Genomic DNA, 17,869 nt, shown 5'->3' with positions numbered 1-17,869 from the left:
CCTTAAAGATTAAAGCCCACGCTTGCATTTTCAGCACCAATGAATGTGCCCCAAGTGGGAGGGGATTAGCACTGGGAAATGAGACTGGAAGCTAGAACTCAGCTCTAGTTCGGCAAATCTCACACTGAAATGGATGAGGGGATTGCTTTCTGTAAACCTAAAAAAAAGTTTAGTTCTAACCTCTAACCAAAAAGCCAAGGTTATTACTGCTGCTGCCCAAGAGAGCTCAGATGGGGAAGTCATGCTAATATATCCTGGAGGTGCTAAATTCTAGGCTGGAAACTCATGAAATTTCAAAGCTCACTGACTCTAATGTGGGCTCTGCTGAGTGGCAGAGAACAGCAGGCTTTATGGGACGCTCTAAACACTACTAAGTGCTGTACATTGAGTTAAACATTAAATTTTTCCAAAGACAAATTGAGAAAGCTTTGAGGACCTAATCCTGGATACATTCACATTTCTGTTAATGCCTTACCTGAGGAATGTCATGAATTTGTCAGTGTGATTTCTTGCCTTGGCTTTGAATTTAATTTTAGTTCTGATGCTGGTGGTGTATCTGAGTAGTCTGTGTTAGTTCTAGCTAAATGACAATCAAATATTTCAAATATACAGAAATGTGCAACTGCACAGAGACCTGTGTGGTCCCCACACAAATGAAACAATTGCTTACATTTTTCCATCCTTGATACAGATTTGGGGGGGGGGGCTGGGGGAGTCACTGGATAAGCCCCCAGGAGGTACTTGTAGGCTCAGGGGTCACTCCTGGCAGAGTCATCTGCTATACTAGCTTTTTGCCCCTTTAACAGGGATTCTTTTTAAAGATTGCATTAAAGCCTTCTCCATCTTCCTGACCTTTAAATTCCTTTCACTCTTCATCCAGAGCTAACCCTGCCTTGCACTGACAAGTATTTTTGTTTGAAGCACATTAAAATACTTAAAGTCAGAAGAAGAGGGACAGAAACATATGATCTTTCTTATGTGTGGGATAAAGAGAAACATAGAGTATAACAAATGTCCGAAGGAAATAGAGCCTAGGAACTGGCCTACAGAACTGAGCTTACCATGTTGGAGATCTGAAGGCAGGATGGAGACACTCCTGGTGACGCTTAGGGACTATGTATGGTGCTAGGATTTGAACTAGGGACAGCTGTGTGCAATGCAAGCATTTATCTCTGAATTATCTCTCTGGCCACTCAACTATTTTTTTTTTATAAACGGGAGCCTCACCTAGCAGTTTTGGGGGAGCCATTGGTGCAAGGCATATGCTTACCACTGGGCTGTCTTTATGGCCCTTTAATTTTTTCTTCTCCCTACTCCATATGTCTAGGCAATGCCCTCTCACCAAAACTGGGTGACTTGCCTTACCCTTGGACTCCATGCTATGCAATATCACTATTTCTAAGGAGACAATGAGGGCAGATATAGTGCTGTGCCAAGTTTCATATACTTGCACTTCTATGCTTATCATAAAAATGAGACCGGACAAATTTTCTGAAGGGTGGGGAACTTCTACAACAAAGCCTAGTCACTCCAGCCACCCCAGATGAGGTCAGCATACATCACCCTCCAGTCAGCTGACTTCCCATAAGAGAACAAGACCAGCCAAGGACAACAGAACCAGCTCGCCAGCACCAGCTGCCCCTGGCTGCTTGAGCTTGTTATTTCATGCTTGTTGGGCCTATGAAATAACTGCAGCAACAGGTAACTGATACACCAAGCACTGAGAATTTTCCTAATCAAAATGAAAATATTTGTTTTCATTTATAGATATTCTAATGCATGCCTTTCCAAATCTGTTGATCTTATAAAAATATGACTCATCCTATGTATTACTATTCCCATTTTGTATATTTAAGGACTTTAAACATAGTAATTTTATAACATGTTTCAGATTGTTCAATTATCTCAATTCCTCAAGATGCTATCATCCTTGTTCAATGTACTTATTTGTCTCATTAAGGAAGGGCTGCTTTCTTACATTATCTATAATTTTTTTGTTCATTTTTTTTCTTTATTCCAGCCTGCGTTGGTTTATAACAGTCTCCCTGAATGGTGGCTTAATTTTTGTTTCTCCAAAGTTATCCACCACTCCAGGGGCCCTTACATTAATTTTTATTCTAAAGATTATAGTACCTTGTTGCTACCATAATTTTTTTTTCGTCATAACACAATACTGTATGTTAATGCATGCTTTTCAGGCCTACAAAATAACTGCAGCAATAGATAACTGGTAAACCATCCACTGAGTATTTTTCTAATCAAAATGAAAATATTTGTTTTCATTATAGTTAATGACACCAGGAATGGCCCAAGCCACAACCCCACCCCCAATCCCACCAAATGCAGTGTACCATGCCTGTGTCCCGTTATAAACTTTGATTTTGCAGTGTTTTATATCTCAAATGAGCTTGAGATAAAAGAACCAAATATTTCCAGAAAATAAAAAATTGATACATTCTCACAAATCAAATTATATATCAGAATACATGGAATGCTGATGTTGGAAAAATATGACTATAAGTTCAAAAGCTGTTTATGTCCATTCTTGGTATGTTAGATATGCAGGAGAAAATTGTTAGTGCCAACTGAAAAATCAAGGCTATTCTATCTTAAAAAAATTTTTTTTTGACTTTGGGGCCACATCCAATGGTGCTTGGAGACTATTCCTCCAGCACTCAAAGGTCACTCATGGTGGTTCTCAGAGGACCATTTAGTGCTGGAAATTAAACCCAGGTCTCCTGCAAGCAAAACATATGCTCAGCCCATTGAGCTATCTTTCAGGCCCTATTTGAAAGAACAACTTGTGTCCTAACCAAACTTTTGTCTTTATATTGAATGGGTTTTCTCTGATTTGGTGTTTTAGTTTGAAGAACCCTTTCTAATGTTTGAAGTGTTGCCCTTGTTTGCTAAACAGAGCTTGTGCAAGCAACATGGTGCACTGAACCAAATGAACTCACCCTAAGGTAAGTCAAAAGAGAGTCGTTTAAAAGTTAATAAGGGTGACATTGATTGAAAGTTCTAATGCTTCATTTCAGCAACTAGGTTTGTCAGCTGGCCCAGAGAGGAACAACCTTAGAATAGAACATCATGCTAAGGCTCTGGGGGACTTCCAGAGCATAGACATGGTCTTGGGTTGCAAGAGGTGGAAATTGGACCAAAACACCTTCATCAAAGCAGAATACTGTAAATTCTATAATGTCACAGAAAGATGAGTAAGCTTTCTGATGACTCATCTTGAAATGCAAATTAAGTTTGTCTCTCTCAGCAAATGTGATAGAAACAAAATCGGGATAAGGAGATGATTCAAAGGGTGGAGTGAATACATTGCATTTGGGAGCCCCTGTATAATCACCAGCATTTCATGGTTCTCCGAGCACTGCCAAAAGTAGCCCATAGCACTGAGCTGGGAGGACTCCTGTGCACATGCCAGGAATAACCTCCAGGCACCATCTGCTGTGCCCCCCCCAAACCCAAACCAAATCAAAACCCTAAACTGAATAAAACAAAAAACAATTTCTGGAAAGAAACTGAAAAGGAACTGCAACTCATACACACTTGACTGCACAACAGTCAGAAATTTCTTGCAGTAGCAGAGACCTAAGACACTAAAGCTGCTGGGCACAAATAGCAGAATTACCAGGATTGTGCTCTACATATGTGGCAACACTAGGGATGGGACTGATGACCTTATGCTTGTGAAGTCAGCACTTTAGCCACTGAGCCATCTCCAAAATCCCCTTGTTTTCATTGTTGTTGTTGTTGATTATGCATGGCACACACACACTTGGTTGCAATGCTGGCACACTTAGTTGTAGTAATCACTGGGAGTGAAATATGTTCGCTGTGGTACTTGCACGTGTTGTGGTGCACTGGCAATTGTACTTTGTTGTGGCTCTGGGGAATCTCAAACAAGAAGTGCTACCAAGATCACATTTGGCATACATTGACAGCTCCAAAAACGACGCTCAGAGCTTGATCATACTTGTAAGTTGGAAATATTTTTTAAAGTGATGTATGTGGGGCTGGAGCGATAGCACAGCAGGTTGGGTGTTTGCCTTGCACGTGGAGGACCCGGGTTCGATTCCTCCATCCCTCTCGGAGAGCCTGGCAAGCTACTGAGAGTATCTCATCCACATGGCAGAACATGGCAAGCTACCCATGGTGTATTCAATATGCCAAAAACAGTAACAAGTCTCTGGCCCACATCCAAAAACACAAAAGCAACCAGTGTTGGCGTGGATGTGGGGAGAAAGGGACTCTCCTTCACTGCTGGTGGGAAGACTGACTGGTTCAGCCCTTTTGGAAAACAATATGGACAATTCTCAAAAAATTAGAAATTGAGCTCCCATTTGACCCAGCAATACCACTCCTGAGAATATATCCCGAAGAGGCAAAAAGGTTTAGTAGAAATTACATCTGCACTTGTTTGTTTATTGCAGCACTGTTTACAATAGCCAAAATCTGGAAAAAAACAGATGAATGGTTAAAGAAACTTTGGTACATCTACACAATGGAATACAATGCAGCTATTAGAAAAGATGAAGTCATGAATTTTGCATATAAGTGGATCAGCATGGAAAGTATCATGTTGAATGAAATGAGTCAGAAAGAAAAAGACAGACAGAAAGATTGCACTCATCTGTGGAATATAAAGTAGCAGAATGGGAGACTAACACCCAAGAGTAGTAGAGATAAGAACCAGGAGTTCTGCCCCACAGCTTGGAAATTGGCCTCACATGCTGGGGTAAAAGGCCGCTGAGATAGAGAATGGAACACCGAGTAGAGAATGTTGGGAGGACCCACTCTGGTTGAAAGCTGCGTGCCAACTGTAGACTATAGACCAAACATGATGGCCACTCAATACCTCTATTGAAAGCTACAACATCCAACAGGAGAGAGAACAAAAGGGAATGCCCTACCGCAGAGGCAGGGTTGGGTGGTGGGGGTTGGGGTGAGGGTGGTGGAAAGGATACTGGGAACATTGGTGAGGAGAATGAGTACTGGTGCAGGGATGTAAATGAAAGGCAAACATAAACATTCATAAGTTTGTAACTGTACCTCATGGTGATTCAGTAATAAAAATTAAAAAAAAAAACAGTAACAAGTCTCACAATGGAGACATTACTAGTATCCACTTAAGCAAATCGATGAACAACAGGATGACAGTGATACAGTGATGTATATAATGTTGGAGTTACTTTGTGTGACAAATGGTTACAAATAGTCCTGTAAAACACAGAATCTCATTCAATAGAAAAAGAATACCTTTAAGGGCCAAAAATACAGTATAGCAGGTAATATGCTTGCCTTGCATACAGTTGACTCAGGTTTTATCCCCAGCACCCTGTATAGTCTTCTGAGCCCCTACCAGGAGTGATCCCTGAGCACCGAGTCAGGAGTAATTCCCGAGCAATGTCAGGTGTTTCCCCCAAACAAGAATTCCTTTAAATGAATATCAGCACAATATAATGAATATTATTATTATAATAAAAATAATATAGGAATGTTATTCATTATATACATGAAAGCTATAACATGTGCTTTTATTTCAAATAATTCACAGTATTGTATATCTTGCCTCTTTTTTTTTTTATCAGAGTCTAACTGTCTCCCCTTGTAGGGGTAAATGAGGTCTCCCACCCTGATTCTAATCTTCTACTTAATTCTCTTCTCCACTTCCATACTACAAAGGACATAGTCTGGTGAACAAAATGGAGAAGTAAGGATTTTGGACAAGTCTTTACAGTTCTATTTCAAAGTATAAAAAAATGAGCAAGATTTGGAAAATTTTTTGTTTGAGTAAATATAGCGAGGAAAGAGAACTGTGACTTTAATGAGCTTGAAGAGAGCGGCACATTGAGATTTATATAAATAGACCAACAATATACCAAATGATGTATTGTCCTTGAGTATAATCAGCTTGTGGAATAAATGGAAAGTCATTGTGCTCAGAGAAAAGCTATACTCTGGGCTCTGGAGACAGAAGGGTGCAGTAAGCACAATTCTATCACGTATATGGATGCAGTTTTATTTCAAAATGATAAACTAACAAATTGCACCTACAAAGGCAATATGGTATACTGAAAGAACCATTCTTTTAAAGCCAGATGGACATGGACCCATGTATTGAGCAAGTTCATAATCTTTACAAACTTTAGTTTGTTTCCTGTAAAATGGTAACTACCACATAGGAGTATTGCTAAGATAAAATGAAAACAAAATACGGAATATCTGGCTTGTAGCACATAATAAGAGATAGGCCATTATTATCACAACACCATCCATTATCTTATTATCTTAATATATGCTCTTAAAAGTTATAGAGTATATGAAATTATGTATGTTTGTGGAATCCAAATTTCTCAATCAAACAAAAAAGCACAAAAGGTAGATTCAAGAGAATGCAGGGCTGTGGCTATACACACTTATGTGACTGTGTTGTACCAAAGCAGATAGTCTTCAAACACAGTAGGTGATTACACTGAATGGTCTGAATGTCTCTTTGCAAATAGTATATGACAGACAGAAAAGTGATTCTCATGACACATTTCTCGCAGCACAGTCAACTTTTCATTTATCCACACTGATTATGTGAAGGAGCAATGAATCCAATAGCAGGTAGCTCACCCATCTCAATGACTCTGACCCATTCTAATTCATTTAGTATTAGTCTATTAGACACACATTAATCAATGAACAGTAGAAACAGTGGCAGGTAGAGAAGAAAATATTGGAAAAACTTTTTCTTCAATTCCTTGTATAAACAAATGTGCTTGAAATCTTTGGAAACACACACACCCCCACACCCACACACACATGCACACACACACATATATACAAAGTAAATAGAATTAGAATTTTGAAGAAAACATACCTGTATACCCCGGCTTAATTATTCACAATAGTTAAGATAAAAAAATATTCTAAATGTTCCATAACAAGTGAATAAGAAAATGTGGCATACACACAATAGAATATTAGTTATCATTTCCTAACACAGAAAAAATTCCTGCTATTTGTAACAATAGGGATGAGCTTAGAGACATTATGCTAAACAAAATAAGTCAAGCATCATAAATACTATAAAATTTGAATTACATCTGGAATCTCAAATATTAATCTTATAGAAGCAGAGTAATATGATAGTTGTTAAGGGATAGAGAAAGAGAGAAGTGGGGGGAACTTGGTCAAGGTTCAAAGTTTCAGACATACAGGATGAATAAATTCTAATGTGCAATAATAAAACTATAGTTAACAATGTTGTATAATTAAAGTTTTCCAAGATAGTTGATAATTGTGTTCTCACCAGAAAGAGACAGAGAGACTCATGATTGCTAGGCAGTGAGTATATTATTTTGTTAAGGTAGTTATTTAAAAGTGTGTGTGGTACTAAGATATAAAAATTGTCCATACTGGATATATATATTTTACAAATCATAGTTCAATTAAACTTGGGCAAAAAATGTACCTGTACAAAAAAAACTTTTTAAAAATATTATGTGTAGGTTTTCTAATTTTATCTTAGTATAAAATCATAAATCTGTGTCAGAGTAAATCAGAGATTTTTGCACTTTTGGAAAAATAAAGTAGAGAAATAAAGAGGTACGAGATAGCTCAATGAGTGAAGCATATGTCTGGCCTGCATGGAGCCCTGGTTCCTATTCAGTGCCTAGAGCCCAGCCCCATCAAGGACCACCAGGTGTGCCCCCAATGACCACAAACAAGACCTCGCTGCAGGCAGGCTAATACTACTGAGCTGGGTACTGCAGAGAGTGGTCCTGTCTCCTGAGCACTGCTGAGGAGGCCTCTATAGGAACTATTATTTCTGGGAGAACTGTTCACGTGACAAGCTGCCCACATTTGCAGGAGCTACTGAGAGAGCTCGCTGGGGGCGGGTGCAGGGGGAGGGAGAGAAGGATAAAACTCCCTGCAGTGTCTCTCTAATAGCCCTGCCTGACCATGTCCTCACCAGCAAAGGAAAACCAGGAAAGGAGCTTAGCTCCAGCTTCACAGAGCAAGCAGAAAAAGGGCAAATTTGGAGCTGAGAAGCAAAAATAACTGGTACGGAGGCACATCAAAAAGAGTTTCCTGAAAGGTAGGGATCAGAGCCTGACAAGCTACCGGTGGAGTATTCAATATACCAAAAACAGTAACAATGAGTCTCACAATGGAGAACTTTACTAGTGCCTGCTCGAGCAAATAGATGAACAATGGGACGACAGTACTACAGTGCTACAGAGATTAAGGTCTGAGAGACAGTACAGAGTGTAAGGAGCTTATCTTGCTCTTGCTCCTAGCACCACATATTGTGCTCCAAGCCCTGCTAGGAGTGATCCCCGAATGCAGAACATGGAGCAACGTAAGTGCCCTTGGATGGATGACTGAGTTGGCATTTGTAGCATGTGCATCCAATAGGAGACTACTCCAGTGTTTTTTTTTTTTTAAAATCATACCTTCTTTAAAAACATGGATGATATTTGAAGTGATTATAGGAAGTTATATAATTCAGAAACTGAATGACAAATGCCATACAGTCTCATTATCTCAAATGCCATACAGACTAGAACTGCCAAAGTAATCAAATTGGCAAAATGCAAAAAATAATTCTTGCATTCTGAAAGAGATCATTGTTCCCAGCTGGGGAATGGGAGGTGCAGTTGAGGGAATGGGTGGAATTGAGAGCGAGATGGCAAGAGAACTTTGGAGGTGGTTCCAATGTATTTTAGACACATAGAGGTGTAAAGTTGCACCTTCTTAGTATTGTTAGCCAATGATCACTGTATCACTGTAGCACTGTCATCTCGCTGCTCATTGATTTGCTCGAGCGGCACCAGTAATGTCTCCATTGTGAGACTTGCTGTTACTGTTTTTGGCATATTGAATATGCCATGAGTAACTTGTCAGGCTCTGCCATGAGGGCAAGATACTCTCGGTAGCTTGCCAGGGCTCTCCAAGAGGGAGGGAGGAATCGAACCTGGGTTGGCCATAATTTTACTTAATGAAATTTGTGAATGTTTCAAGAAAGGTCATCTCGGGACAGGGAAATAGATCAAGGGGGCTTGAGAGTAAGCCGTGCGTGCATGAGGCCCTGAGTTCAATACCTGCACCCCAACTACCATCTGGTGTTAACTTAGTGGGGCCCCACCTTCACTGGGCCCAAGGAGCAACGCTTTATCAGGCCTGAGTACTGAACCATCCAACCACACAATAGGCTGAGTTTCACCAAAAATAGACCCCAAGCCTCTGAACACCGATGGAGTGTCCTATACACACCCCCAAATAAAGTTTAATTACACTGTATTAAAAACCAAAACAAGGTCTGGGGAAATGACACAGAGGGATGGAGTGTATGCTTTGCATAACAGAAATCACACACATACACACACACACACACACACACACACACACACACACAAGGCCATCCTGATCTGGTTTATCAAAATCTTTAATAACTTCCTATTAAAATAATAATGCATTGGGACTGGAGCGATAGCACAGCGGGTAGGGTGTTAGCCTTGCACGCGGCTGACCCGGGTTCGAATCCCAGCATCCCATATGGTCCCCTGAGCACAGCCATGGGTGATTCCTGAGTGCATGAGCCAAGAGTAACCCCTGTGCATCGCCGGGTGTGACCCAAAAACAAAAAAAATTAAATAAATAAATAAATAAATAAATAAAATAATAATGCATTTTATTTTAATTTTTCTCTTTTGTGCGTGTGTGCTGGGAGAGGGGGGGGGCGGGGGGAGGGGTTGTAGGGGGAAGCACACATGATGTTCCTGTAACCAAACCTGGTAGTGCTCAGGAGCTAATTTTGGGTCTGTGCTTGAAACCCTATCATCATAGTGCCTACAATTGTCACTGTCACTGTCATACCATTGCTCATCGATTTTTTAGTCTCTCATTGAGAGATATATTGTTACTGTTTTTGGCATATCCAATATGCACAAGTAGTTTGCCAGGCTCTGCCGTGCAGGCTCCATACTCTCGGTAGCTTCCTGGGCTCTCCGAGAAGGGCGGAGGAATCTAACACAGGTCAGCCATGTGAAAGACGAAAGCCCAACCGCTGTGCTATCGTTCCAGCCCACTGCTACAATTAAGAGTTTTAAAAAGGGGAGAAATGCAGGAGAAATGAAACAGTGTGTTTAAACTAGAACTTTTCCACCTATTGCCCCCTATTTCCGTCTCTATCAGATTCAAACAAAATACAAAGTGGATAATTTAGTCACAAATAAATTATCTTCAGTGCTTATCTGTATAAAATATTTGACCTGGATTTAGGTTGCTGGTATTATATAGCCTTTGTTCATTTGCATAAACCTGGGAGATTGGAAAAAGTGGATTCAAGTAATTCCCTGTGGCAAGACAATACACAAGAGCTTCGTAAATGGATGTAAAATCCTGTCCCAAATCCCTTAAAACCAGATCAGTATTTCACAATCTATAATTACTACCACAAAAAGAATTGCATTGATTCCCACTTTATACCTTCTCCCTGTTTTCAAAATCATTATTTTCCATCTGATGAGGTTGTAGAGATTCCTATCACTTCACCAGAATGAGAAACCTATGCTATTTTCATTAAGAAGGTAAATGTTGGAAAATTTCTAAATCTTAAATAATTTTGTACATTTGGCAAGGTAAGAGAAACTTATTTTAAAGTATTTTTTCAAGACTGCTGCTGCTGATAACAGCAAAGTCATTCTTATGCAGAATACTTTATGGTTTATGATACGCTTTTAAATGCATTGTTTCCTTTGATATACATCTTCAGAAATTCTATTTGCTAATAAACTTTCATTTTCTTAGAAATAAGTCTAATTTCAGGTCATTGAGACTTAAAGATGCTAAGAGAAAACATAATTAAGATAACATTTCATTTCAGTTAAGTTCAGACACTTTAGTTAGTAATCACCCCAACTTAACCTTTTGGTTTTGTTTTATTTTGGGTGTGGGTCACACACAGCATTGCTCAGGCCTAACTCCTGGCTCTGCTCTCAGGGATCATTCCTAGAGGTGCTTAGGGGACCACCTGAGGTGCTAAGAACTGAACCTGGGTCAGCTGTGTGAAACTTAACTATTTTATTAAAAATAATTCCACTAAAAATAATAACTGTTGAATTTTTACATTAAAAAAAGAGGTTCACCTAGACTGTGAAAATTTCAAAAGACTTCTTTTTTGGTTTTGGGGTCACATCCAGCGATACACAGGGGTTACCCTGGCTCATGCTCTCAGGAATTACTCCTGGCGGTGCTTGGGGAACCATATGGGATGCTGGGAATCAAACCCCAGTCGGCTGCATGCAAGGAAAATGCCCTACCTGCTGTGCTATCGCTTCAGCCCCAAAAGACTTAAATTTTTGAAAAACACTTCAAAATACATAAAATTTCAAGAGAAATTAAGATCTTAGGAAATGGAAAAACATTCCATCCTGGAATAATCAAAATGACCTTCATACCTAAACTACTATATAAAGTTAATGCAATCCCTATCCAGATTTAAACAACATTATTCAAGAACTTAGAATAGTCAATTACAAATTTTGTATGGAATCATAAAAGACCCTACATAACCAAAACCATACTGAAAAAAAAAAGAAACTAGGAGGCATATCACTACCTTCCTTGAATCTATACAATAAAACCATAATAATCAAAACAGCATGTACTAGAATAAAGCAAGTCTCTTTGACCCATGGGTCAGAATAGAATATCCAAGAATAAACCCTATATGTAGCACTGTCGTCCCATTGTTTGATTTGCTCGAGCAGGCACCAGAAATGTCTCCATTGAGAGACTTGTTACTGTTTTTGGCATATTGAATACGCCACGGGTAGCTTGCCAGGCTCTGCCATGCTGGCAGGATACTCTCAGTAGCTTGCTGGGCTCTTGTAGAGAGACGGAGTAATCAAACACAGGTCGGCTGCTGTAGGATAACATTACATTGTCCTCTCCCCCGTTGCCACGAGGAGCTTGTCCCAGTTTTTCCCGAGTTTAGGCTTACCCCAGTCTCACCCATCAAGGTGTTCCCAAATCTCTCCCATCCCTTTGTTTAGCTGTAATCACTTCTCTATGCTCTCTTCCCCAAAAAGAGTTAATCAGCTTCTCCCCCTAATCTGACTCTGCTAATTTGTAAGGTCAGACCTTCCTAGGATACTAAACTTATATTATAAGTTAATATTGCCTTTCTCCTCTTCTTGTGCCTTTTGAATAATTTACTTTAAAGCAATGTCCTTTTCCTATAGACACGAGAAAAAAATATTATGCTTTTGTAACTTGGGATTTAATTGGCCTCGAATATTCCCTCCCGAGCATCTGTTTTCTCCACTTAAGCCTCAATTGCCCTCAGTTCCTAGCACCTCAAAAGCAGGGTCCCGACGAGGGACGGGATGGATCCGGGGCAAGCGGTGAGTTATGTGCTACCCTGGCATCAAGATGGGCCTGACCAAAGTGCCTAATTCTTAACTATAAGTTAAGAGCTGGATCATAGACAAATGCTGTCATGATCCAAAAGTAATGATGAGACTAGGATAGGAAAGACTGGTCTGGCCTGAGCACTGTAGTCTGAGATTGAGATGGCCCCAGGAGAGCAATTCTATAAGCTTTAATGCATCTCTTATTGTGTCCATACAAAATGATTAATATTATGAATGCTTATATGTTTGCTGGATGAGAAGAGGAGAAACACACTCATGGGACTCCGCTCTTGGGTGGATCCTCCTGCTGAAAGAGAATTAAGTCCTAGGAGAAGCATCCCCTAAGGGAAAGGAAACTTACCCTATTGATTGTGACCACACCTATGTGTAAGCCCCAACCCTCTCATGCTGGGGGCATTTAACTAGGTTGTAAGAGTGGGTTGGGGGTCAGATCCACAGATCCAGAGAGAGATCCAGAGCCAGGAGAGAAACAGAGAGAGAGAATGAGATATATTGATCGAGCAACCAGTTTGGCCTTCTTCCTTCCGTTGCTTGCCCTTGACGGACAGCACACACAGTGGTTCCAGGGCACCAAACGCAGGCGGAGCTGCCCGGAGAGCCTGCGAGTACACACGCCTCTCTGTGAGCTTTAGTTTTTTACAGGCCGCATGCAAGGCAAACGCCCTACCCGCTGTGCTATTGTTACAGTTCAAACCCGCATATGTATCATCAATTAATTTTTAACAAAAGAGTTGAGAGCATGAAATAGAGTAAAGACAGCCTTTTCAACAAATGGTGGTGGAATAATTGGATAACCAAATGTATGCAAGAAATTAAAACTAGATCCATATCTCACACCTTACACAAAAGTCAACTCAAAGACCTTGAGATCATACCTGAATCTATAAAGTCACTGTCACTGTCACCCTGTTGCTCGTCAATTTGCTCAAGCGGGCACCAGTAACATCTTCATTGTGAGACTTGTTGTTACTGTTTTTGGCATATAGAAGAATATGACACGGGTAGCTTACCAGGTTGTGCTGTTCGGGCAAGATACTCTTAGTAGCTTGCCGGGCTCTTTGAGAGGAGTGGAGAAATCGAACCTGGATCAGCCATGTGCAAGGCAAATGCCCTACCTGCTCTGCTATCACTCCAGCGCCAAATCTATAAGACACATTGAGGAAACTATAGGCAGAATGCTTCAAAACCTAGTCTTCAAAGGAGTCTTCAATGATATGATGCCATTGGCAAAGGCTATAGAATGCTAACTAAACAAGTGGGACTACATCAAAAGTGAAAGTTTCTGTATGGCAAAAGCAACATAAACTAATACTAAACAATAGCTGAGTGGAAGAAAATAGTCACAATACATCAGATAAAGATTTGATATCCAGAACTATAAAGTACTCACAAAGATCAACAGCAGCAACAACAAATCTAAAAGCCTCATCCAAAAATGCGAAGAGGAAATGAACAGACACTTTTCTGAGGAAAACCAACAGATGAACAACAGGCACATGAAAAAAATGTTCATCACTAATTATTAGGAATATCCAAATCAAGATGACAATGAAATATCATCCTACACCAGTGAGAGTGGCACATACCAAAAATACTGGGAACAATCTCTGTTGGTGGGGATGTGGTGAAAAAGGAACCCTTATTGACTGTTAGTGGGAATGTTGCCTGGTCCAATTCCAAAAGAAAGCAGTATTGAAGGTATTCAGTAAACTCAGAGTTGAGTTCCCTTATGATCCAGAAATTCTACTTTGCGGTATTTAGGACAGAAAAAAAGAACAGTCAAAAGAACTATGCCCACCACTATTCATGGTAGCACTCAGTACAATAGATAAGACTTAGAATCAACCCAGATATTCAATCACAGACACGTGGATCATGAAGATGTGGTATATATACACAATGCAATACTACACAGCTCTAAGGAACGATGACATCATGCAATTTGCTGCAACATGGATGAAGCTGGAAGACATCATTTCAAATAAAGTAAGCTAGAACAAGGATAAGCACAGGATGATAATACTTGCATGTGTTATTTAGAATGACTGGATGAAGGAAAACAATGTTCTTAATGGGGGATTCTTTTTTTTTTTTTTTTTTTTATTTTTAATTAGAGAATCACCGTGAGGGTACAGTTACAGATTTATACACTTTTGTGCTTATACTTCCCTCATACAAAGTTTGGAACCCATCCCTTCACCAGTGCCCATTCTCCACCACCCGTAAACCCAGTGTCCCTCCCACCCTCCCCAATCCCATCTCCCCCCCACCCCACCCTGCCACTGTGGCAATGCATTCCCTTCTGTTTTCTCTCTCTAATTAGCTGTTGTGCTTTGCAATAAAGGTGTTGAGTGGCCGCTGTGCTCAGTCTCTAGCCCTCATTCAGCCCGCAACTCCCTTCCCCCACATGGCCTTCGACTACAATGTAGTTGGTGATCGCTTCTCTGAGTTGACCTTTCCCCGGAACGTGAGGCCAGCCTCGAAGCCATGGAGTCAACCTCCTGGTACTTATTTCTACAGTTCTTGAGTGTTAGTCTCCCACTCTGTTATTCTATATACCATAGATGAGTGCAATCTTTCTATGTCTGTCTCTCTCTTTCTGACTCATTTCACTCAGCATGAAACTTTTCATGCCCATCCACTTGACTACAAAATTCTTGACCTCCTTTTTTCTAACAGCTGCATAGTATTCCATTGTATAGATGTACCAAAGTTTCCTCAACCAGTCATCCGTTCTGGGGCATTCGGGTTTTTTCCAGATTCTGGCTATTGTAAACAGTGCTGCGATGAACATACATGTGCAGATGTTGTTTCGATTGTACTTTTTTGCCTCTCTGGGATATATTCCCAGCAGTGGTATTGCTGGGTCAAATGGGAATTCAATATCTAATTTTTTGAGAGTCGTCCAAATTGTTTTCCAGAAGGGCTGAACCAGTCGGCATTCCCACCAGCAGTGAAGAAGGGTCCTTAATGGGGGATTCTTAGATCAACCTTTGCCCCAAAGTATAGGGAGGAGAAGGAAAGAAAGAGTAGTGGGCGGAAGAAGAGACGATGAGAAGCAACGGGGGCCTTGTCAGGGGATTAAGGTACAAAGTGGTGGTAAGAAATGATAGAGCCAAATATCCAAATCACAGAGTCAACAACACTGAAATCAAGAGACCCAAACTTTAACAATCAAACTTAGGTGCCTGGAGACTGGAGGCTGGGTGAGGGGTGGACTGGCAATATGGGAAGGAACCTGGGAACACTGGTGGGGGGAAGCCGACATTGGTGGTGGGATCAGTGTTGCAATATTGTATGCCTAAATTCAAAACTCAGCTATGGATCACTGTCTGTCATCCAGTTGCTCATTGATTTGCTCGAACGGGCACCAGTAACGTCTCCATCATGAGACTTGTTACTATTTTTGGCATATCAAATACACCACTGGTAGCTTGCCAGGCTCTGCTGTGCAGGCAAGATACTCTCAGTAGCTCCTGGGCTCTCTGAGAGGGGCAGAGGAATCTAACCTGGGTCATCTGTGTGCAAGGCAAGTGCCCTACCCATTGTGCTATCTCTCCAGCCCCAGCTATGAATAACTTTGTAAATCACAGCACTTTAACAAAAAAAAATTTTTTCTTAAATCTCAGGAATCAGTTTAGACTGCAGTACTTATAATCAGAATGGGAACAGTGCTTGCCTTGCACATGACTGACCCATTTTCAATCCACAGCATCCCATATGGTGCCCAAGCACTGCCAGGAGTAATTCCTGAGTGGAGAGTCAAGAGTAACCCTGGAGAATTATTGGTGTTGCCCCCAAAAATAAACAAGCAAATGAAGGATTGGAATACTGAGAACCTGGAATTTGAAAAACTGTGCCTTCTTTACCCGAAACTGGGAGACACTTTACTTTTCAATGGAGACACTTACAATGTTTGGCAGAAACATTATAATGGCAGTGGCAGAAAAAAAAAATCTGCAATGGCAAAAAATAACACCCAACACTATCCAATAGACTTTATCTCCTGTGGCCTTGTCTATTTTCCCTTGACATATTCCTATAGAGGATGAATTTTATATTACATTAGATTAATACTCTTAAGTTGATTCAAAAAATATTTACATGCCTACCTCCTGACAGACACTATACTATGTACAAAGATCATAATATTTATATTTATGTATATATATATATATGTAAACAAGAACACAGCAGTGAGACTGAGAAGGCCTGCTCTTATTCAGGCAGTCACCCTTTCAAGAAGGAGTTAGGGAATTCATCAGAAGGGCATGGAGGTAATATGGCCTGGGTTTGAAAAGTAAAGTGTGTGTGTGTGTGTGTGTGAGAGAGAGAGAGAGAGAGAGAGAGAGAGAGAGAGAGAGAGTGTACTAGGATTAAAGTATTTGCCTTAAATGTAACCAACCCCCATTCACTCCTTAGTATCACACAGTCCCCATCTTTACCAGGAGTGATCCCTGAGATAGGAGTGAACCCAAAGCATCCTTGGGTATAACTCAAAGATGAAAAAATAGTAAAGAAAAATTAATCAGGAAATAGGGTGGGTGCTGCTGTGGGTGGTTCTAGGTCAGGCAATCAGGGAAGGCCTGGTTGATCAAAAAGATTCATGTAGGGGCTGGAGTGATAGCACAGCGGGTAGGGCGTTTGCCTTGCATGCAGCTGACCCGGGTTCGATTCCCAGCATCCCATATGGTCCCCTGAGCAACGCCAGGGGTGACTCCTGAGTGCAAAGCCAGGAGTAACCCCTGTGCATCACCGGGTGTGACCACCCCCCCAAAAAAAAAGATTTATGTAAAGTATTCCAGAAAAAAAACAGTATTAAATTTCAGGGTTCCTTGATACTTTTCTGGTTCATAAGTATAATGATTAGGTGTTTACACATTTGTGTGACATGTGCCTCTCTTAAGCCTTGTTACATACTTGGCACATTACCCATCTGACGTGAGATAAAGTAGGATGAAAAAAAATACAGAGATTCTCTCTAAAACTGCTGAATCAGATTCAAAGGAATCGTTTTAAAACTGTCAGTTTGTGGATGAAGGAGACAAAAATAGAAACAAAAGGATCAGATTTGGTCCTTTCTAGCAATGAATCACAGGTTGGGCTCTCCACAGAGAGAGGTGGAATAGTGCAGGTCAAGCTCCTCACCTCCTATAAACCAAGTTAATGGAACAGTCTTGTCAAGAGTCATCTGGAATGTTGGGATAATGAACTTCCCTTTTATTTAAGCTTTACATTTTAATTTCAATCTTTATCAGGATTAAGGAAAAATGTAAGTTGTGTTTCCTAAGCTCTGCCAGGCACATTTGAAGTGCTTAATAATCTACGTGGCTCATGTATTAAATCTGATAGAGCTTCTGTATTTAAAAATGGAGCTATGTTGTAGCTTCTATATTTTAAAATGGAGCTATGAAAAATTTCAGTCATCTCAG

At 40.5% G+C, this 17,869-nt stretch overlaps 1 non-coding gene across 1 annotated transcript; it reads left to right on the top strand.

Moving 5' to 3' along the window:
* The first annotated feature begins 17,275 nt into the window (after window positions 1-17,275).
* On the top strand, window positions 17,276-17,379 carry LOC129400220 (small nucleolar RNA U13). Its single transcript, XR_008627535.1, has one exon. It is a non-coding gene; the product is annotated as a small nucleolar RNA U13 (small nucleolar RNA).
* The last annotated feature ends 490 nt before the right edge of the window (window positions 17,380-17,869 follow it).

The sequence above is a fragment of the Sorex araneus genome, chromosome X (assembly GCF_027595985.1).
Source record: "Sorex araneus isolate mSorAra2 chromosome X, mSorAra2.pri, whole genome shotgun sequence".
Classification (NCBI taxonomy): domain Eukaryota; kingdom Metazoa; phylum Chordata; class Mammalia; order Eulipotyphla; family Soricidae; genus Sorex; species Sorex araneus.
This window is presented reverse-complemented; position numbering and strand designations above follow the sequence as displayed.